A 23,640-nucleotide genomic window follows, 5' to 3' on the forward strand; every position below is an offset into this window, starting at 1 on the left:
TAGAAGAGGTGGACTTTAGTAATGCATTAATGTCTGGGGCTGATTTTGAAGAGTGGAGATGGTGCACAGATGCTTGTCAGAACAAGAGAGAAGGGATAAAGGGGCTTCAGCAACAGAGGAAGCTCAGAATAAGAGTATCCAAGAGGGATGAGGACATTTCTGTATTTGATACCCTGCTGGCTTCTCTCCTGCTCCATCCCTTCCATCTCCTAGACTTCCTCCTCCCTTACCCCTTTCTCCTTTTTACTTTTCCACGTATTCTCTACTCCTACCTGGACCTTATTTCCCCACTTTGTTCTGCATGGGAATCCAAGTACTGAGTTTCTGAATTCATATTTGTTTCCTGAACTGACTGTAAAACCCCAATAAATGTTTACATCCACATTTAATAAACTTGACCAAAAAAATCAAAAAATGAGCAGATCTAAATAGACATTTCTTTAAAGAAGACATATGGATGGCCAAAAAGCACATGAAAAGATGCTCAACATCCTAATTATCAGAAAAATGCAAATCAAAAGTACAATGAGGTATCACCTCACGCCAGCGAGAATGACCATCATCAAAAAGTCTACAATCAATGCTTGCTTGTTGAGGGTGTGGAGAAAAGGGGAACCTTCTACACTGTTGGGAGGAATGTAACTTGGTACAACCACTATGGAGAACAGTATTTTGAGGGTCCTTATAAAACTAAAAGTAAACTGCAATATAATCCAGCAATCCCATTCCTGGGCATATATCCAGAGAAAACTATAATCCAAAAGGATGCATGCACCTCACAGCACTGTTTACAATAACTAAGGCATGGAAGCAACATAAGTGTGCTTCAACAGAGGATTGGATGAAGAAGAGGTGGTATATATATATATATATACAATGGAATACTCAGTCATGAAAAAAATAAGCAATGCCATTTGCAGCAACATGGATGGATATGGAGATTGCAATACGTTTCTTACATTTTTGACTCTATTTCTGTTTTTTAAATTAGTTTATTTCTACCTTTTTTTTTTAGGTCCCACATATAAGCAATATCATATATTTAATCTTACTTCACAATACTACATGATTTAAACTAATTTAAAAAACAGAAATAGAGTCACAAATGTAAGAAACAAACTTGTGGTTACGATTCCTGGGGTGGGGGTGGATAAATTGGGAAATTGAGATTGACATATATACACTACTATGTAGTACAAGAAACTACTCCATACTCTGTAATGACCTATACGGGAAAAGAATCTTAAAAAGAATGGATAAATGTATATATATATAACTGAATCACTTTTGCTGTACAGCAGAAACTAACACAACATTGTAAATCAGCTATACTCCAACAAAAATTTTTAAAAGGATGCTAATGGTTCAGATACCATTTTACAGTGCGTTATTGTGCAAGTCAACCTGTTTCTTCATCTTTAAAATGGTGCTAATATTATCTATCTGATTGGGTTAAACTGATGATTAAATGAGATAATCCATGTAAGGCCAACTCAGTGCCTGTTCAAAAATCGTAGCTGTTAGAGAATATACTATTTTTATAAATCTTGAGTTCCCTAGAACAGATAACAGCTGTGAAATCACCTCCACCCTAGAAGAGGATGGAATCTGAGTTTGATGTTGAGGACCCAAGTTGACATGACCAGTAAATAAGGAAAAGTAAGTCACCTTCCTCAAATCAGGATTAATATTATCTTCACACAGCAGTAGATTTAGTGCTGCATTTCATATTGATGTCAATGTTTCAGACACTATAGTCCCTGGAATTGGCAGGTTGTTCGACCTGACTTGAGTGACTGCAGAGCGGTTTCAGTTGATTGTGTCATTGCCGTGAGAGTCTTCGGTTACCTTCCTTGTACGGATAAAACCGTAGTCGGCAGGATTCGAACCTGCGCGGGGAAACCCCAATGGATTTCAAGTCCATCGCCTTAACCACTCGGCCACGACTACCTGGTGGAACTGTATTATTGTTAACAAGTTTGAAGGTACAGCGAGTGATATGCCATTTAATCACTAGGCACCAAAGCATAGTGAAAGTTGTTTTGGTGTATAACTGCCGTGGTAACAAAGAATTTCCTAAGCCCAGTTGAGACTTCTCACGTTCAGATGAAATAAGTCATCCATGGCAAGTAGAAATTCAGTGGAGGAAGATGGAATTCAAAGAATCATTCTGAGACAAGGGATCCGAATTTTCTATGCCCTAGAACTAAGGGTGACCCTAGTAGTCTCACACCTGCAAGTGCCAGTGGGACTGGAAAAGGGTTGGAAGAAATTTGGAGAAATCGGAAAGCGTGCAGTCAGTCGCGTTTGCTTTCAGCGTTAAACTCTAAAACAGAAGTAGCTCCGATAACCTTCAACTGCACTGACCTTTCCCTGTCTTCAGAGAAGTATTTGAAACCCGATTTGAGCCAGAGTGCGGAGTGAGAGAATGGGGAAGGTCCAGGAGCTGAAGAAAAAGATGCTGGGAAGATCTTCAACCCTCATGCTGGGAAAATCTTCAATTCCTCACTCCTTTTCTTCTTCCCTGAGAGGAAAGCCCATAGCCCAGGAGCCTTAGGGAGAAACTACTTATATAACAGCTTGAGGACATTCACAGTATAGAAAAACAAACCAAATAAAATAAAATAACCCACACGACCATGTGTGTAATGCCAGACTAACTGTATTAAGAGGGTTGTGGATTTAGAGACAACTCAATGAAACCCCATAGAACTGGATTCTTTTTCCTTTTTTTTTTTTTTTTTAAATGAGGAATTTAGGACTATAGGATTGACTTCTGAGGGTTGAAGTACTTTGCCAAAAGCACCATCAAGTAGATTTAGACAGACTTTCAGATGCAAAGGGAGAATGCCTTTCATGGCTGAGGCCCTCAAACTCTCATAACTAAAGCTCTTCCTATCTTGTCCTTTAGGGCAGGCAACCAGACAGTTTTTCCTGTGGTGGGTTGAACTGTGTCACCCAATAAGAAATGTTGAAATCCTAAGCTGAGGTACCTGTGAATATGACTTTGAGTATAGCCGTTGCCAAGAATATCAAGTTAAAATGAGGTCATACTGGATTAAGGCCCTAAAGCCAATGATAGAGTCCTTATAAGGAGAGGAAGATTTGAAACACACATAAAAATAGACACACAGGTACAAAGGCCGTGTGAGAGGGAGGCGCAGATTGGAATAATGCAGTTGCAAACCAAGGAACTACAGGGATTTTCAGCAACCACCAGAAGCTAGGAGAGAGCCATGAAACAGATTCTCCTTTAGACCTTCTAGAACCACTTTACACACACCTTTAATTTAGATTTCTGGCCTCTGGAACAGGGAAAGAATAAATTACTGCTGTCTTAAGCCACCCACTTTAATGGTAATTTGTTAAGACAGCCCTATGAAGCATTGCTCCTTTCTGTTTATGCTTGAAACAAGATCCTTCTTGCCACTTTGGCACTTCCAAATTCCACCAGAGAGCCTCGTACAAATTTTGGGTTGGCCAAAATGTTCATTCAGGCTTTTCTGTAAAACTAGAATGAAATTTTTGATCCATCCATAGTTATTCCCTTTCATGTAGTAAATTAATTTTGGAGAAAACTCTCCTAGGGAGGTAATTCAAACTAAAGGAAATCATTTATGTGCAAAGACATATATGATACTTTTAGTTATAACAATAAAATAAACATTTCCAACAATGGAGAGAGGGATGATTATATAACTTGGGTTATATATACCTGGAAGAATATTACCAAACCATTAAAGACAATATTTTGTAAGAAGTTGTGAATGGCTCAGGGAAAAAGTACAAGATATAATGTTAAATGAAAAGAGTAGGATAAAAAACGTATATGCTATAAGACTTCAATTATGTAAAATTTTTGAGGGTGAGAGAAAATACACTGAAGTGTTGCTAGTGTGGTTTCTTGGTTGTGCGATTGTGGGTTTTTTTTTCTTTGTTTTTCTAATGTGAAGCAGACATCATTACTTAAGTTTTAAAAATGAAGAAGCAGAAATAGTGATTTTATTGCTGAAACAAGAGAAATACAATCTCTAGATACAAGGCTTTCATATTATTCTGTAATCACACATTTAGCTCAAGTGGTCATTTTCAAAGGGATTATGTTTGCTACAGTGGTGAAACCCAGGGCTTTATCTTTGTTTTCTTATGATGCTAATAAGTTAACAATAAAAATAATTTAAAAAGAAGTAATCCCACAATGATGAAAAGAGCATGAAAGCAAATGACAGATGATAAGAAACATAGTTTACCTCCCCAAATTTCAGTATCTTGATGCAGTTGAGATTTAGTTCTTACTCATGTAAAAGTCCATTGTAGACTCACTCTTGAGTCAGCAAAGAAAGGGGAGCCCATTTTTGCCCTTGTGGTGATTCAGGGACCCAGGCTTCTTCTATCTTAAGGATCTGCTATCTTGTAAGGCTGGAGAAAGTCCACACTTCTTTAAAGTCTAGGAGTACATGTTACTTTTGCATTCATAATCTGTTTGTTATGACTAATCACTCAGCCACCCTGAGATGCAAACTGTTATGCAGATTGTTGTGCAAATTGAGATGCAGGTATAGATGCTGGCTGGGTAAATTATTCCCATAGACAACTCCCATAGATAACTATGGAGGATGGAACATTACTGGGGTCCAGCCCCGGCTGGATCCAGGGTATCCTCAGGGGGACGGCGTCAGTGACCTAGACGAATAATTTATTTAGAGATATAGAAAGAAATAAAGAAGGAATATAGCAGTTAGGAAAATAAAGGAGAGAAAGAGGCTGATACTCCTTGGTTTACGCAGAAAGCCAATAAAGCCTCAGACAAGAGACTTGCTCTGTTCACATAGGCCACAGGGGCCCGCGTGAATAGCAGATGGTGCCCCGCCTTGGGCTCCCTCTTGCGTGGGTCTTAGAAGCCCGGGCAGGATAGTGAACTCAGAGGGCCTCTACGCCCCAGGGAGTCAGCCTGAAAAGAAGATAAAGAAAGAAACAAAGAAAGACATGGGGAGACCAAGCTTCAGTAAGCAAAGCCCAAACTTTATTTTTCAGGAAAGCTTATATACCTTGAGTTGTACATTGAAAATAATGGAAGATGCATAGTCATGCAGGGTCAGCAGTCCTGACCCTTATCGGGACCAGTCGTTCTCCCTGCATTCCTTCCAATATACAAAGATCTTGGGTGATTTACATCATCTTCTGGCCAGGGGGCCTGGTAACATCTTATGACCCTTTCTGATAATGATTAGTCAGCCAGAAAACTCATTTTCTCCAAAGGTGATTTTTCTAAAATCAGGCGCCACCCTCCGAAAGCACTAGATAAGGTTGCATTCCTATAGGGTAAAGGTGAAGTGGGCTATAGCATGGAAGGAATTTATTAACTCAAGATCTAATGTGGTTAAATCAAAGGACATTGTTCACAAGTTTAGAGAAATGTGGTTGAGGATAGCCCCTTGTTAACATCAGAGGTGTTGGTGAGAGGCATGATATAGTAAAACAGACAGATTCTGGTTTTGGGGTAGATGCTCGAGAGGGTTCAGGGGGGGTCCCTTGAGGCCTGATCTTGCCTTTGCCCATCAGTTCTCTTCCTCATGACCTTTGCCATGGGTGGGATCTCCCGTGCTGGCTCCTGGCAGAACATGGATTGAGGTGAAAATTACAATTATCAGCAACATTTGGGGAGGCAGAAAAGAGTTCAATAAATAGTAACTGAGTTAGTAGAGTGAATAAAGCTGAAACCTTACTGTCTGCAAGGTGGAAAGCTACCAATTATAAAGTTACTAACATCTGTAAAGGATATTTCAGATTCTTGGAAAAGCTAATAGGAATTGGGAAAGGAAAAAAAAAAAAAAAACAAGATTAAAGGAAATTACTCTCTGAGAAAACCATGATGGAAAGACCAAACCACAGAGGACATATCAGGCATCCTGATTGCAATGGTCTGTCATATAAAATCACTCTAAAATGGGTCCATCTACTGGTGTATCAGGTTCATAATACCAATTAGGTTTTGCAAGCTACCTCTTAAATAGAATTGTACTGCTAAAAGAATGCTCAAACTTCCGCAAAATTGCAATCATTTCACATGCTAGTAAAGTAATGCTCAAAATTCTCCAAGCCAGACTTCAGCAATACGTGAACTCCCTGATGTTCAAGCTGGTTTTAGAAAAGGCAGAGGAACCAGAGATCAAATTGCCAGCATCCGCTGGATCATGGAAAAAGCAAGAGAGTTCCAGAAAAAACATCTACTTCTGCTTTATTGACTATCCCAAAGCCTTTGACTGTGTGGATCACAATAAACTGTGGGAAATTCTGAAAGAGATGGGAATACCAGACCACCTGACCTGCCTCTTGAGAAATCTGTATGCAGGTCAGGAAGCAACAGTTAGAACTGGACATGGAACAGCAGACTGGTTCCAAATAGGAAAAGGAGTACGTCAAGGCTTTGTACTGTCACCCTGCTTATTTAACTTCTATGCAGAGTACATCATGAGAAACGCTGGACTGGAAGAAACACAAGCTGGAATCAAGATTGCCGGGAGAAATATCAATCACCTCAGATATGCAGATGACACCACCCTTATGGCAGAAAGTGAAGAGGAACTAAAAAGCCTCTTGATGAAAGTGAAAGAGGAAACTGAAAAAGTTGGCTTAAAACTCAACATTCAGAAAATGAAGATCATGGCATCTGGTCCCATCACTTCATGGGAAATAGATGGGGAAACAGTAGAGACAGTGTCAGACTTTATTTTGGGGGGCTCCAAAATCACTGCAGATGGTGATTTCGGCCATGAAATTAAAAGATGCTTACTCCTTGGAAGAAAAGTTATGACCAACCTAGATAGTATGTTCAAAAGCAGAGACATTACTTTGCCGACTAAGGTCCATCTAGTCAAGGCTATGGTTTTTCCTGTGGTCATGTATGGATGTGAGAGTTGGACTGTGAAGAAGGCTGAGCGCCGAAGAATTGATATGTTTGAACTGTGGTGTTGGAGAAGACTCTTGAGAATCCCTTGGACTGCAAGGAGATCCAACCAGTCCATTCTGAAGGAGATCAACCCTGGGATTTCTTTGGAAGGAATGATGCTAAAGCTGAAGCTCCTGTACTTTGGATACCTCATGCAAAGAGTTGACTCATTGGAAAAGACTCTGATGCTGGGAGAGATTGGGGGCAGGAGGAGAAGGGGACAACCAAGGATGAGATGGCTGGATGGCATCACAGACTCAATGGACGTGAGTCTGGGTGAACTCCGGGATTTGGTGATCAACAGGGAGGCCTGGCGTGCTGCGATTCATGGGGTCGCAAAGAGTCGGACACAACTGAGCGACTGAACTGAACTGAAGGGTCCACCAGAATTCTGAGGAAAGATATGTATCAAAGCAAATAAATAGAAGAAAGAGCCTGATGGAACTAGAAACTAGTAAATAACAGAAGGAAAAAAAAACTATTATTAATTTTCTCAGAGAAACAAGAGAACATTTTGCACCTGTGGGACAATAATAGGATGCTGTTATTTTTGAAAAAACATCAAGAGATCAAGAATTCTTGAAATTTTTAAGAACTGTGATGATAGGAAAAAGTTTGATGGAAGAGTTGGAAGATAAAGCTGGAAAATTTTCTCATAAAGAGGAAGAGAAAAGAAAGATGGGAAATAGGAAAATGGTAGCTAAATTAAAAGCTCATTCTAGAAAGTCCAACTATGTCTGATTGAAAGTGTTCCAGGACAAGACAACAAAGAAAATAAAGGGTGACAATTACTTATAAATGCCCCCCCAAATTCACCAGACCTTAGAGTTCCACATATTGCTCAACACAGTGAACGAAAAAGACCAAGAATCTACCCAAGTGTCCACATTATTTAAGAATGGCATTTAACTTCATCACCACAGCAATATCTAGAAGACAAAGGAGTCATGCTCACCAAGTTCTAAAATAGAGTGATTTCCACTCTGGAAATCTATACCTGACTAAACTAAATCATTTGTGAAGTTAGTAAATATTTTTTCAGAAATGCATTATAGTTGGTGGTGGGAAGGGATAACCAGGAAACAGAGACCTCATGAGAACTTAAATCTAGGTGCCTCTAATGGGAAATCAGAACCCAGGGGGTGGAATCACCTTCTGGTAGCAGGCATGTCTGGCAGGATCTGGAGATATGGAAGAGAGACAACTGTTACTGCCAGAAGATGTTACATGAGGCAGAGAGGGCAGTTACAGTGCGGCCTCTTCAACTTCGAAGTATTTCTTCCGTATTTCAGACATCTTTATGCAACTCAAACTGCCTTAGCTGAATGCCCATACTTCTCCTGGGCTTTTGTTGGGAAGGTTCAAATCCGCATAGCTACAATTATTTACTTTTAGTAAAGACTTTTGTTTTAGTAAAGACGTCTTTAGTAAAGAGGTTTCTCCTCAACCCTTTGGGTTGACAGTCTGGATTCTTCCATCTCCTGCTGTTGCCTTCCTCTATGGCAATAAACAGTCCTGTCATGTCTCCTGCTTGACATCAGGAAAACTTCACTGCCCATGAAAGAGGTAGGTCACAGCTTTGGAACTGTGGACCTCAAAAAGATCAAACCAGTAAATCCTGAAGGAAATCAACACTAACGATTCATTGGAAGGACTGATGCTGAAGCTGAAACTCCAATACTTTGGCTACATGATGCAAAGAGCTAACTCGTTGGAAAAGACCCTGAGGCTGGGAAAGATTGAGGGCAAGAGGAGAAGGGGGAGACAAAGGGTGAGGTGGTTGGATGGCATCACCGACTCAATGGACATGAGTTTGAGCGAACTTCGGGACAGGGTAGTTTAGTGAAGAACAGGGAAGCCTGGTGTGCTGCAGTCCCTAGGGTCGCAAACAGTTGGACACTGAGCGACTGAACAATAGCTTTCTCAGTGAGAACCAAGTTAAAAAACCCTGTTTTGAAAACGTTCAAAGTGCTTTACCCTTGGTCTCCACGAGGTGGAAGCGTTCCGAGAAACAGAAGTCATCTCTTGGCATCCCACCCTCTCCGCTCCCCTGTCCGCCCTGCCACAGAGCCAGAACTGGTTGGCACATCAAGTCATTCGCAATTATGTATCACGAAATTCAACTTCCAAGAACGTCCCTTACGTTCGAAGTCAAGAACTCGGGACAAACACTCGGGATGCAGCGAGCCCCGCCGTTCCTCCGACAACGCAAGCAGGGCGCGCGGCTCTGTAAACACCGTATCGGAGCGCCGGTCACTGCATTTGGGCAGCCCTGCTGACTGTGGTCTCGTGGAGTGCCGCCCCGCAAGCTGCAGAAAAGGCAGAGAGGAGCGCGAGAAAGCACGGACCTACCACTTCTATCCAGAGAAACTGATTTGCTCTTATGAGTTTTGCACTAGGAGCTCTGGTGCGCGCAAGAAAAGGGGTGTGTGCTGTGTAGGCAGATAAGAAAACAAGGATGAGGATGCAAATTTCGGCTTTTCAGAAGATGTGTTATGGCAGAACTGAAACTATATGGTATCAGGAAGGAGTGCTATCAGTTTCCCAGCCGTGGGGTTCCATGGTGTAATGGTTAGCACTCTGGACTCTGAATCCAGCGATCCGAGTTCAAATCTCGGTGGAACCTAGACGCTTTTACTTTCTAAGTATTTACTTATCTTTCCAGTTTTCCTTTTAGGGAGGGTTGGCAAGGAATCTGCAATTCACATTTTGCCTTTTCTATATAAACTTTCGTACATCATTTTGGAGTTTTTCTACCTTGTGAAAGTTTAAAATGGCCATTTTAAAGTATACATTCTGTTTTAAATTGTCTTGATACCAAATAGGAAGAATTTTAAAGTACAACTTTAAATACTCAAAGCCAAAAGTAAAACGTTTTTTAATTTGTTTTTAAAATATTCTAGAAGAATTAAGATGCAATCACATCCTTGTTATTCCTCATCATATTCTAATGAAAATGTTATAAATGCTTGGTGGGAATGTATATGATGTTCTTTCTACTGCTATTAGCAAAAGAATGCTCTCATTATATTAATTTTATATTAACTAATTGAATTTTTACTAATTATTAATATTACATAAAATACACACAAATTACTATTTTCCCACATTATTAATTGCTGCTGCTGCTGCTGCTAAGTCGCTTCAGTCGTGTCCGACTCTGTGCGACCCCATAGACGGCAGCCCACCAGGCTCCCCTGTCCCTGGGATTCTCCAGACAAGAATACTAGAGTGGGTTGCCATTTCCTTCTCCAATGCATGAAAGTGAAAAGTCAAAGTGAAGTCGCTCAGTCATGTCTGACTCTTAGCGACCCCATGGACTGCAGCCTACCAGGCTCCTCCATTGATGGGATTTTCCAGGCAAGAGTACTGGAGTGGGGTGCCATTGCCTAAGCCCTTGAAATAGTGAAAATCCACCCACACTTTGATTTATAGTGTTTCAACATATAAAGCATATTAAGGAGATTTTTCACTCTATGTTGCTGCTGCTGCTGCTGCTACTACGTCACTTCAGTCGTGTCCGACTCTGTGTGACCCCATAGACGGCAGCCCACCAGGCTCTGCCATCTCTGGGATTCTCCAGGCAAGAACACTGGAGTGGGTTGCCATTTCCTTCTCCAAATAGCTGAAATTCTTATTCTCATTTTAGTTATCTATTTTTTGTTCTTAGCTGAATTTTCAGTTACCAATAGATGTTAGTGATCAATCTGGAAAAACAAATTGCTAAAATAAAGGGGGGAAGCTACCTAACCATACCTTTTCTTTCTTATGTTCTTATGTTTGCTGATACTTCAGCCTAACAGATAAACTGCTTTTATGAAGATACCAACTGCCTGATTGTAATTTGAAATCTTAACTCCTTAGAAGTTTAGGGAAAGGCCATATTTTCATGTCTACCAAAGATACAGTTTATGCAAAGTCTTGCATGAACGCCATTATCAGAGACTGCTTCCTGGTCGATGTATATCCCTGGGGCCTCAAAACCCTTCGTTGTAGGTACACATTTTCTCACCTTCCCTGAGTTCATTTACTTATAAAGCCATGAAAAATTGATAGGTACAAAGGACCTCAGTTGGCACTGATTCCTATACTAAGGATGTCCGCAATACTATTTTTAAATCTAGGACTCCATAATAAAAACATTTACTAATTCAATTCCAATACTTGATTTCAAAAAATGGAGAAACAACCTAACAATGTCAACAACCACTATAGGCAGTGGAGTCCTCAGGGAGCCACCTTCCACTTCTGTTGGCACAGTGGAACCAGCATGGTAGGATGGGAAACGGAGACGCTCTGGAACTGGGTTCTTAACTCTGTGAATGTCTAACTGTGTAATTTTCAAGATGTAAAACTACTCTGTACCTCTATCTCTTTACTTTGTGTAAAAGAAGGTAAGGCCTTCTTTGCTATGTTTTACGATGGTAAGTACCTTGCTTAAGGAAGACACTCCACAAACACTAGGGCTCTCTTTTCCCTCTTTTTCTTTTCTCTCTTCCTCTCTCTTCCTCCCGCCCCCTTCTCCTCCTCCTTATTCTTCAGAAAGAAGGGTACCTGAGAATGGAAAAGGGACATTTTGGTGTATTTGGATCAATTCAAGTACCATGGTCAGTGATGCTTCCTTCCTAAAAATATTCTTGCCAGCAGAAGCAGCCTACCCTCTATTCCAAAACACTAGCCTATCTTTGGAGAAGGAAACGGCACCGCACTCCAGTACTCATGCCTGGAAAATCCCATGGACGGAGGAGCCTGGTAGGCTACAGTCCATGGGATCACTAAGAGTTGGACATGACTGAGGGACTTCACTTTCACTTTTCACTTTCATGCATTGGAGAAGGAAATGGCAACCCACTCCAGTGTTCTTGTCTGGAGAATCCCAGGGATGGGGGAGCCTGGTGGGCTGCCATCTATGGGGTCACACAGAGTCGGACATGACTGAAGTGACTTAGCAGCAGCAGCAGCAGCACCCTATCCTTGCTCAAAAACCAGGTAAAAAATCTCAACTGAAGTAGTTACCTTGCTTGAGGATATTGATTTTTTCAAGACCTACCCCTACCAGCTTGCACTGCGTATAGCACTCAGGGAATCACTATATATTTTTATTTTACATACTAAAAGAATTGTAATATAATGCTAATTCATATCAAAAGAAAATCAGAGTAGTGTGTGGGGGAGTGATAGATCAGGAAAAAAGAAACACAATGTAGAATTTATTAAATGTAGAATGTAGAATTTATCAAATTTATCAATATGGGTACTCTTAATGGAGATTCTGAAGTTAGTGTGTTAGCTAGAACAGCTGGGAATTATAACAGTGTGCATGATAAGTTGACTGTAACCTAAAATCTGTAGAAATACAGTAAATGAAGAAGCCAAGATGTCTTTGGTATGAGGTAGAGAAAGATATCGATATCTTAGATTGTTTTAAAACACATGGGAACTTGCAATGGATTTATCACATGTGACACCCACTCATCTTCCCTCTTAGCTCCCTGGAAGGCTCCCTTTCAAAACCCCCTAAGAAACAGATTGGTGAAGAGAGAGCTAGGGTCCTTGGGAAGTTCTCTAGAACCTGTCCTTTGTAGCAAGGTTTGATGGTAATGGATACATCCCTAATTTTTTTTTTAATTATTTACCTTTTTGATCCCCTTCCTCCATTTCTCCCACTTGCCCTAGCCTACCTTTACCTTTGGTAACCACTCATCTGTTCTCTGTATCTATAAACTTGTTATTTTTTCTTTTTTTAGATTCCACATATAAAAGGTATTTGTCTTTCCTGTCTGGCTTATTTCACTTAGCATCATTCCCTCAAGGTCCATCCATGTTGCAATAGATGGCAAGATTTTATTCTTTTTTGTGGCTGAATAATATTTCATTGTATAGATACTATAGCCTCTTTATTCCTTCATCCATCGATGGACAGAGGTTTTCATACCTTGGCTGTTGTAAACAGTGCTGCAATGAACATGGGAGTTCATATATACTTTTCAAATTAATGATTTCATTTTCTTCAGATAAATATCCAGAACTGAAATTGCTGGATCATATGATAGTTCTATTTTTAATTTTTTGAGCAATCTCCATACATTTTCCATAGTGGCTGCACCAACTTATCTTTCCACCAGCAGTGCACAGAGGTCCCCATCCTTGCCAATATTTATTTCTTGTTTTCTGAATAATAGGCATTATAACAGATGTGAGATGATATCTCATTGTAGTTTTGATTTGCATTCATCTGATGATTAATGATGTTGAGCATCTTTTCATGTACCTTTTGGCCATATATATGTCTTTGGAAGACAGATTTATTCAGATCTTCTATCCATTTTTAAATCAGATGGCTTCCTTGCCTTTCATTGTATGAGTTCTTTCTATATTTTGGATATTAAACCCTTATCAGATATATGATTTGCAAATATTTCCTCCCATTCCAATGGTTTTATGGTTTTAAATCTTACTTTCAAGTCTGTAAGTCATTTTAAGCTCCTAGACATAGGTCTGGGTTATGATTTTTTTTGGATTTGGCACCAAATAAAAGTAAAAGCAACAAAAGCAAAAACAAGCAAGTGAACTATATCAAATTAAAAAGCTTCTGCACAGCAAAGGAAGCAATAAAAAAGCAAACAACAAAACATTAGTCTCCTCTCTTCAGACCATCAGAATAAGGAATCCTTGCAGTTTGAAGAGGAAGTGTTATCTGCCAATTTGACACAGTAACCTATGTGTCTAAATGATGCCAAAGAGCAAGAAACTGCTTAATACAAATACAGTTTCTGATAGAAAATGTGACATTCTGAAGAGAATTGAAGTTCTCTATAGTTGCTGCTGCTGCTAAGTCGCTTCAGTCGTGTCCGACTCTGTGCGACCCCACAGACGGCAGCCCACCAGGCTCCGCGGTCCCTGAGATTTTCCAGGCAAGAACACTAGAGTGGGTTGCCATTTCCTTCTCCAATGCATGAAAGTGAAAAGTGAAAGTGAAGTCGCTCAGTCGCGTCCGACTCTTAGCGACCCCATGGATTGTAGCCCACTAGGCTCCTCTGTCCATGGGATTTCCCAGGCAAGAGTACTGGAGTGGGGTGTCATTTCCTTCTCCTCTCTATAGCTACTTAGACCAATGAACTTACTACTGTCTAAGTAGTCGTGGCCGAGTGGTTAAGGCGATGGACTAGAAATCCATTGGGGTCTCCCCGCGCAGGTTCGAATCCTGCCGACTACGACATTGCTCTCTATTGAGACATAGCCAGTTGGGGAAGAATGCTGTTACCATGGAGAGAAGCTGGATTGTTCTCCAACCTGGCTCTTTATGTTGCTGGTGAAAGGCTCCCCGCCGCTGGGCCGCTGGAAGCACACGGATTATACCCCCAGTATGGGGTCTGATTTATTATTAATTTTAAGTAATTTGACCACAGCCCTAATGGTGCTTTCTTTCCCCACTGGAAGAGCCCAGGCTTTGATGGTACCTTCCTCTTTCCTCCAATCAAAATAATGCTTAGAAGGCAGCCTTTCCTAAAGAAAAAACTTGGCAGAAACCTTTCCCCTTTATCAGGACTCTTCTCCAGTCATGTATGTCCTTGTTCATGTACAAAAGGAAACTCCACGAAATCTTGGCTCACATATAAGTGAAAGCCAGAACTCACAGCTATGGTCATGAATCCAAACTGGATTTTAATAGGCAAGCCACTACATAGCTGAAGAAATTATTTAAGCCATTCCTTTGGAAGGCAAACCAAAAAAGTCAACAACATTATGCCAGATTAACTTGTCCTGGGGTCCAGGACGCTAGTAAAGAGACAGGAGCTAAAAGTGAGATGAGGTTTTGACTCGTTCTGGGCACGGAGTTCAGATGCAAAATCCCACTGGGTCATTAACACGTGTGAGTTAATGTATTGAAGTGTTAAAGCAATGTCAACCACACTTGAATGCCTTTCTAGGAATTCCTAAGAAAATTAGATTATCTCACTAGGCAATTTAATGGGACTGATCCTCACCTCTCTTGTGGAGATCTGCATAGTTGTCATACTTAAGTGCATTTCAAGAATGCATCTAATAATTTTCTTAAACCCAATGCATTCCATATTCGTTGGTTAAATGCCAGATACTTTCCTCTTTCATGCATGTATTCAGAGGAATGAAGTACAGTGAAAAAACATCAAGTTGCAACCTCAGGAAGGTCAGTGATGTTGAGTTGTGATAAGTCTTCTTTGCTGAGCAGGGCCTGCTTGATGAAAACAACTTGGTTTTGGCTATCAAGACCTGGATTTCCAGAGGATGAACTTGATATTTCTTTGCAAAATGCATCATTTCTCTTCTCTCCATCTCTTACATTCCGCATACAGATTGCTTTGACTCTCAAAAACTAAATAGAATTCTAGAACGTCAAAGTCATGAAACGTTAAGGCCCTTCTGTGGAAAGTACTCCTAACTTTAGAGTTGTAGAAAGTGACCCACATGACATCGATGTACAGAATTTAAAAATAAAAACTTGTTCAAAAAGATACCTTAGAGAGAATGTTGATAGTATAAGCAGAAGTTCTCCTCTTTCCAGATACTGCTTTCTGGAGGAATCCCATGGAAAATGAAGCTCCAGTTCTGGGGGCTGGAATAAAGATCCTGAGCCAGGGCTGACCATTACACAGAATCTTGCTTTGTGGACTATCAGCCTGTAATCTGGTTTCTGAATGCTGCTGTTAGGATTCTAGAACTTCTCTTATAACTTTTTTTTTTTTTTTTCCTCTTTTGGCTACACCCAGCAACATATGGGATTTTAGTTCCCCAACCAGGGATGGAACCCAAGCCTCCTGCATTGGGAGCATGGAGTCTTAACCACTGGACCACCAGGGAAATCCCTTTCTTTTTAGCTTTAAATCACTGCAATTTCTTATAAATAAGGAAAATAAAACCAAAAATAAAACTGGTGAACAGTGTAAGAAAAACAAGAATTATAGCAATTCCAATAGAGAATGTAAATTAGGAAGTACATTTCCAATTGAAATAAATCTGAGCCACTGATTTAATTTAAAATTTTCTAGTAGCCATATTAAAAAGTAAAAAGAGAAGGCATAATTCTTTTAATAATATATTTTATTTTAACCCATCATATTCAAAATATCATTTCAATATGTAAGAAATTTGAAAAGTTGACAGTGTGATAGTTTACTTTGTTTTTTTTTATACAAAACCTTCAAAGTCTGCTGTGTATCTTTCACTTAGAGCTCAAGTAGGACCAAATGCTCAATAGTTACATGTCACAAATGGCTAAAGTATTGGACATCACAGATTTGGAGTGTGAAGAGAACATACGACTGAGTTGATAGATGATTGAAACCAAGGGAGAGTCTACACTGAAAGCAATAGGCTATGGTCCAACATAGAACTATTCTTGGTATGCACTTCTTGGAGCTTTTGAAGCTAGTGAGGCTGTTAGTAAACTTGCTGTTTCAGGGCATTCTTTCCTAACCTACTCAGGAGTGTCGGTGAAACCCCAGTGCATCCTGCTGACAGCTCCTCTTCCAGGATGGTAGGGGGACAGCTCTTACCCAGCATCATAAATAGCTCCTGTTTCAGCATCAGGAGCATCGTCAAACCTCCAAAGTTTCTATTTCTAGGAAGGCAGAGGCCGGAAAGTCCATGAGCCTCCTTCACCATGTCTTTTTACATTTGTTTCAGTTATGGGAATCATTCATCTCTGATTTGGCTGACTTGCTGTCCTTAAAGTCAAGGTGCAGCTTTAAAGTCAAGATAGAGTTCCTCAAATGTAAAACTGATTATTAGCTTATCCAGTGTTGTCACTCCTAGGTTCTCTACCTCCTGAAATCCCGTGCATCCTTAAAGATTGCCTGTCTATATCTCCTCCTTTGAAAAGCCCTCAAGTTCCATCCTTCATTCCCCTTCTTCAGTGCCCCTTGTAGTGTCTTTGCCATAACATTGTTTAAGAAAATGCAATGGTAATATTAGTGCTTCCATATATCTCTGTTTATATGTCTCATATGAAACTACTTCTGTATTCATCATTCTGCCTGCTAGCATATGTGTTTTTGAAGAAATGAACTGATTAAGTCATCACTTTAGATTACATAAGCTAATGTAGTAGAAACTAACCCCATTTATGAATCTAACTGCTGTGTGTCCTTTAAATAGCACATCCCTTTAGCGCATCCTTTATCTCTTTTGTTTCCTTGGCATCATTTAAAAGTCTCAAAAAAGTCGTTGGTCGATTAATCCATTATTTTCCTTAAATATTTTATGAATTTTTGGTATTTCTTTTGCTACATCTGTTAGTCTTTCAGAAGCAACAGAACATCCTAAATTAAATGCTACTATGAGACATCTATGACTTTGAAATGAAAAGTGGCAACAGCAGTAAATGGAAATTGGAAAAACAGAATTCAGAATATTCATTAAGAATTAAGAGAACTAAAGTTGTCTAGCATCTGTTTCCCTTTTGCTTGCTTCCTTTTTCAACAAGAAAGGGAGACTATCACAAATCAAGGGCTTCTTCTCAGTGGAGATCTTAGAGTAAGGATTGAAAGGGAACTGAGATAAAGGTTCTAATAAGCTTTGGTTGAACAAGGTTCCATTCCATTCTGTTGGACCTACATACATATGTTTCATTCTAGTGTCCCAAATGTGTACTGAGAAACCCACACCCATTACCCCTCTGAAAAAGGGACGCTCTAAGAACTGGTTTGACTGGGATTATAGCTTCAGGCATGGGTGAACTTTGGCTTCCTAATTTACAAAATTGAGGTTAATGACTCACATAGCCATATTTCAAAGGTGATATTTATTCAGCAACTTTTTGCTTAATTACAGTTTAGTAACATTTGTTAGTTAAAAATGCTTATTTGTTAAAAATAGGTTTTGTAACATAAAGGAGACTCTTCAATGCAGGGGGTTCTTAGACTTGTGTCTATGTTCTCTAACAGTATTTATGAATCCTTGACATGGTTTCTATAGTTGTTAGCTTTGAGTCAGGGCCAATCTCTCTATGACAGCGTGAACAAGTTTTCTTTTACCATGGGATTTTGAGGCAAAAAATAATTTGAGTCTCTGTCTTAATAACTGCACGACAGTTGAATGAGAACAATTTGTTAACTCTATTTTGTTGTTTTGGGAACACATAAAGTGACTATGAAAAGGTAAATGGGCTCCAAACAAATTCCTTCTAACTGTCTTAATAGATTTGTCTGACATGAACCCAACATCTGTCTTCCCAATGACGAAGTCTCACTTACTACTATACCAGGGAAGAAAGTTTTATTGAAAATCACTATCCTCACTGTGTGTGGACTTAAGTTCTAGTGTGTTTGTTTCTTTTAATGATTGTTATTACATGTAATTCTGAAGTGAATGTTAAAGTTTGTTCCACTTTGTGGTCTATTTCGTGAATCTTCACCAGAGGCTGACAGAGCAGACACTGATCTCACTCCAATAACCCATCAAATGAGGTCTCTTTCCAGTTGTGCGGATAATGTTTTCCCTGGTAATATGGTGTAACAGCATGATAGTCACTCAAATGACATCAGAGAATGGTCACATTGACTGCAAATATACTTTCTGATATGTGACTCAATCTTTCTGGTATGTGATTTAATTTTATGAAAGCTAAACTTCAGCATGGCTATTTATTCTCATAGCATGTTGTCTTATTGTGTAGTCGTGGCCGAGTGGTTAAGGCGATGGACTAGAAATCCATTGGGGTCTCCCCGCGCAGGTTCAAATCCTGCCGACTACGTGGTAGTTATTTGTGGAATAATTCCTTCTTAATACTATGCTTTTTGACAAATTCCGGAGTTGCAAGTCCAAACACAAACAGGAACTCTAACCAAGATGCAGGCAGTTACTACCCTTTCCGGCTTGTAATCCTGCGATTAACTCACCCTTGCCGGAAAAAACCAAGTCATAATTATTGCATTTTTCCAATAGGTTTGACCTGAATCCTAATATATTTTCTTTTCCCCTGAGAAGAGTCCTAACTTCAGAGATACCTTGCTGTTTCCTGCTTTCAAAATCCTACTTGCTTCTCCATGAAAATTTTACCTTTTCAGGGATTTCTTTTCTCATATGTAACTATAACCTGTATATCTCTAACACACATATTTTTATTTGTCTAAGGGAAATCGATCAATAACCCCATGCTTGCTTCACACAACTCCAGCATGTTTATGGGGTAAAAAGCTAGAAGCAAATGCTATCTAAAGAAAACAAAATTCTTGACTGGAAAACTATCTCTACCAGAAGGCAGTGATCAACTTATACGAAGTTTATTTTCCTTGCCTATTAAGAATTTTAATATTTATAATAATTAAATATAATAATCATGATATGAAGTTTAAATAATATTGAGATTATATGCAATGAATAAAATCTATCTTCTATCCATGCTCTAGCTGTTCACTTTCTCTCCACACTGAAATAAATTTTTGCATAACCTTCCAGAGTATATATTATTATTTTTAATGTATAGTATTCAATTCACTATTTTAAGCAAATTTTAGCAAACTAATGTTTAGTAATTGTCTCAGTTATTTCCTTCCATTAAAAATATATTCTGGCCTCTACAAAATATACCCAATTGATTTTTTGACAGTAGTACAAAAAATAAAAAATTCACTGAAAGAGAGAGAGATAGCCTTTTCAACAAATGGTGCAGGAGCAATTGGACGTTCATAGGCAAAAACAAAAACCTTTTTTTGATGTTGATCTAGACCTCATTCCATATATAAAATAAGAATAAATCACAAACTAAGATGTAAAACTATAAAATTTTCAGAGAATAACATAGGAGATCTTCAGAATCTTCATCCTTTAGACTTGATACCAAAGCCCAATCCTTAAAAGGAAAAAAGTGGACCTCATCAAAATTTAAAACTTTTACTCCACAAAAAGACACCATGGGCTTCCCTGGTGTCTCAATGGTAAAGAATCTGCCTGCCAACGCAAAAGACATGTGTTCAACCTGTGAGCCAGAAAGATTCCACATGCCGCAGCGCAACTAAGCCTGCACCACTATTAAGCCTGTGCTCCAGAGCCCAGGAGCCTCAAGTACTGAGCCCATATGCCGCAACTACTGAAGTCCAGCACTCTAGAATCCATGCTCTGCAACAAGAGAATCCACCACAATAAGAAGCCTGTGGACCGCAATTAAAGAGTAGCCCATGGCTCACTGCAACTAGAGAAAGCCCGAGCAGAAATGAAGATCCAGCACAGCCAAAAACAAAGTAATAAACAAAATTATTTTTTTTAAGACACTATTAAGAAGTTGAAAAAACAAGCTGCAAATTGGGAGGAAATGTTTGCACACCACATACCTGACAAAAGACAGTATCTTGCAAATGCACAAGAATTCTGGAAACAACAAACTTTTTAAAAACCTCAACAATCCAATTAGAACATGAATAAAAGACATGAAGAGACATTTCACTAATGGGGATAGACGGATGGCAAATCAGCACATGATTAGAAACTTGGGCAGAGATTTTGACAGGGCAAAACTCTCTCTAACAATGACAAAGTCCCTAGCCATAAAGCTTTCCTGCATCTGAAGCTTTCAGGTCTGGGCTCAAACCTTTCCATTACTGAGAAAGTGACTGAGGCACAGGTGCATAGGCCAAGCGAAACTCTTCCAGAAAGAGAAGACTGTATTCTGTTAATGCTGGCAGGAGAATATTGACAGTGGATACAGATATAGAAGTGATGACCCCTGCCTCCTCACTGAGACATTGTCTTGGGTTGCCAACACTAGGTCTGAAGCTTCTGTGGCAAGTAATAAGGAAAAGAGCAGAAACTCCAAGAATCTACTGTAGACAAGGCAAGCGATCTGCAAAATTCAGAAGTGAAGTGGAGTGAATTCGCTCAGTCGTGTCTGACTCTTTGCGACCCCATCAACTGTAGCCAACCAGGCTTCTCCGTCCATAGGATTTTCCAGGCAAGAGTACCGGAGTGGGTTGCCATTTCCTCCTCCAGCAAAATTCAGAAGAGAATATATAAAGGATGAAGGACAGCTCAAGGAGGAAACCAGTCAGCACCTTCTGAGGTTTGACTTCTTGCTGCCACAAACCATGTCTGCCTCAGGGAAAGCTTGTCCCATCGTTGGCGGCAAAATCCTCATTGCAGAAAAGGGCCTTGTCCCTACCCTTGGTGGGAGCTTTCGTTTTCAGTTCAGGACCTATTGAGTCCCTGGGGGACTATCTTAATTCCTAAGTTTCTCAGTTTCTGAGCAATGAGACCACATTCAAACAAACTTGCCATATGACTAGACCTCTGAAAATAGAAGAGCTAGATGACTCCAGGTTGGGGTGTGGAGGGAAGGAGTCTCAGTTGGCTCTGAACCTCGCAAGAAGGGGAATTTGGCAAAATGGAGCCTTATTTCGGAGTCTCCAATAATCAAGAGCAGCAGAGCAAGAGGAATCTGTGTAGCACCCAGGAGGGGGGAGTAACTTAAGCTGAACACAAGATATTGTCCACTTTTGCCTGATAAATCTAAGTACATGCTTCGAAGGAGGGAAAGGAGAAAAAAGGAGAAAGGCAGGACCAAGAGGAAATCCAGAGGAAAGTGCTTTGGGTGAGGGAGAAACTGACTCTTGAAAGGTTTTAAAAGGCTTTGCTGAGTTCTGGTTCTGGAAAGCTGACATTCTAGCCATCATTATTCCCTACCTAGCTATCATAATTCTTGATCCAAAGGGAATGATTGTCACCCTCTTAAAGAAAGAAAGGGTTGAAGATTTGTGAGGACTGAAAACTAGAGATTGTGTGGCATCAATATTTTGAGAATGACACAGACTATAAGGGCCAGAAAGAAAGTGAAAAGCATAGAGGAGACAGATGAAGAAAGAGAATGGTGAAAAGAAGATAGAGAAAGTGACAGTATTAAACTTGGAAGTGTTGGAGAAATGCGAAAGAATCAAGGTTGAAAAATATTTCCTAGCATCTCCCCCTAACATAAGCAGAGTGGCGCAGCGGAAGCGTGCTGGGCCCATAACCCAGAGGTCGATGGATCGAAACCATCCTCTGCTATGTGTGGTCATCTTTTTCCTCAAGAGTACTTAACCTACTGAAACATTCGCAAAGTAGAAACTGTAGACAAAAGCCACCAGAAAAAAAAAAGCCTCCAGAGATGATCCCACGACCATTCTCATCCTCTGGGCTTCCTGGGACAGGAATATCTTATTTTCTCTGCTCCAGCTGTCTTCAGAAGCCTACAGAATAATGGCAGGCACTACCTAGTCTTAACTTGTCTTCCACTGCAGCTGTCTACTCCCTCACTGCTTACTTGACTCTCTCTTAGAGAGGCTCAAAAAATATATGTTGAATCCAAGAAGCTTTACTTATAACCATGGCTACACTCATTTCTTTGACTGCTGGTCATTCCAGTATTTGAGTGGGATGAAGTCAAGATAAACTGTGGAAGAAAAACAGACCTCAAATGATGGGGAATCTCCACCTGTTGGGCAGAAGCAGAGGTGGATTTATATGATTCCACCTTGTCCTAGAGGAAGGAACACAAAGGAGAAAGTGTCCAGTTGAGATATGCTGGGTAACAGCAGAAGGGGAAGAGGAGCAGAGAGAAGAGGGAAAAAGAATGGAAGACAATGAGAAAGGAGATGAGAGTGCTGGTGGACAAAAGGGAAGACATAAGGAGAGAGATGGAGAAGGAAATGGCAACCCACTCCAGTGGGCCTGGGAAAACCCATGGACAAAGGAGCCTGGCGGGCAACAGTCCAGGGGGTCACCAAAGAATTGAATATGGCTTAACAACTAAACAGCAGCAAGAACAAATGAGAGAGAAGGAAAGGAGGAGCAGTTGAGTGGAAGTTCAGGAAAGGAAGGAGAAAGTACAGAATTGAGACCACATGGAGTTTGAAGGAGATGGTCCTCACCAAATTGAAACAAAAATAACTTCAAGCTCCATTTATCTGGTTTCAGGTATGGGACCAGGAGGGAACTTGACACCTGAACCTAGGACTTCCTGACCTGCTACTACATATGTAAAGGAGATCAAGCAAATACCTCGTGCTTGGGTCTCTTCATCAGCTGTGTGCTCCTTCTTCCTCAAGTGACAACCAGTTTTTCTCGGCAAATTTTATGTAGCTTGGGTCTAGCGCTTTTCTTCTGACTATGTAGAGGTAAAACGCACCCCCATGGTACATGTGCAGCCTTTGATTCCAGGAATAAAGTCCCAGAATCAATCTCACCCTAAGTACTCAGCCTGACTTTGATCAATGACCCTGCACTTTCACTTATTTGTCATCAATAATGCAGGGATCAACAATGTTCTGCTTAGCTGCCACCGATTCCCCTATGACCAAGGCCTGGAGTGGATTAGAAATTACCAAGACTTGGTGATTTATTTCCATAATTTCCTTCGTGGATTATTTTTGATTTCCACTGCACCAGGTATGACCCACCACCTCGATGATCACTGCCCACCAGAGAATATCTGGGGACTCAGTAAGTTAAGAGTAAGAAAAAAGTGCAACTAGCAGATCCATCTACAGTCATACCCATCACTGCTTTTGGGCCCCAAGACAAGTCCACCATATGTAAGGTCATCGTCCCTATCTAGTTGGATCACAAAGGAAATGGTTTTACTTAATTTCTTTAGTTGTGTAGTGGTTTGCTTATTAATACCCATTTTGGATTTCCCACTTGGCAACCTTAACTTTAACTTTCACTTCATCCAAGATTTCATG

General features: G+C 40.1%; 5 non-coding genes across 5 annotated transcripts; 4 read left to right on the forward strand and 1 right to left on the reverse strand.

Annotated features, from left to right (window-relative positions):
- On the reverse strand, window positions 1,869-1,950 carry TRNAS-UGA. Its single transcript has one exon. It is a non-coding gene; the product is annotated as a tRNA-Ser (tRNA).
- Window positions 9,504-9,575, forward strand: TRNAQ-CUG. The gene has a single exon. It is a non-coding gene; the product is annotated as a tRNA-Gln (tRNA).
- Window positions 14,084-14,165, forward strand: TRNAS-AGA. Its single transcript has one exon. It is a non-coding gene; the product is annotated as a tRNA-Ser (tRNA).
- TRNAS-AGA lies at window positions 18,602-18,683 on the forward strand. Its single transcript has one exon. It is a non-coding gene; the product is annotated as a tRNA-Ser (tRNA).
- Window positions 21,893-21,964, forward strand: TRNAM-CAU. Its single transcript has one exon. It is a non-coding gene; the product is annotated as a tRNA-Met (tRNA).

This window comes from Capra hircus, chromosome 23 (genome assembly GCF_001704415.2).
Source record: "Capra hircus breed San Clemente chromosome 23, ASM170441v1, whole genome shotgun sequence".
NCBI classification, from domain to species: Eukaryota; Metazoa; Chordata; class Mammalia; order Artiodactyla; family Bovidae; genus Capra; species Capra hircus.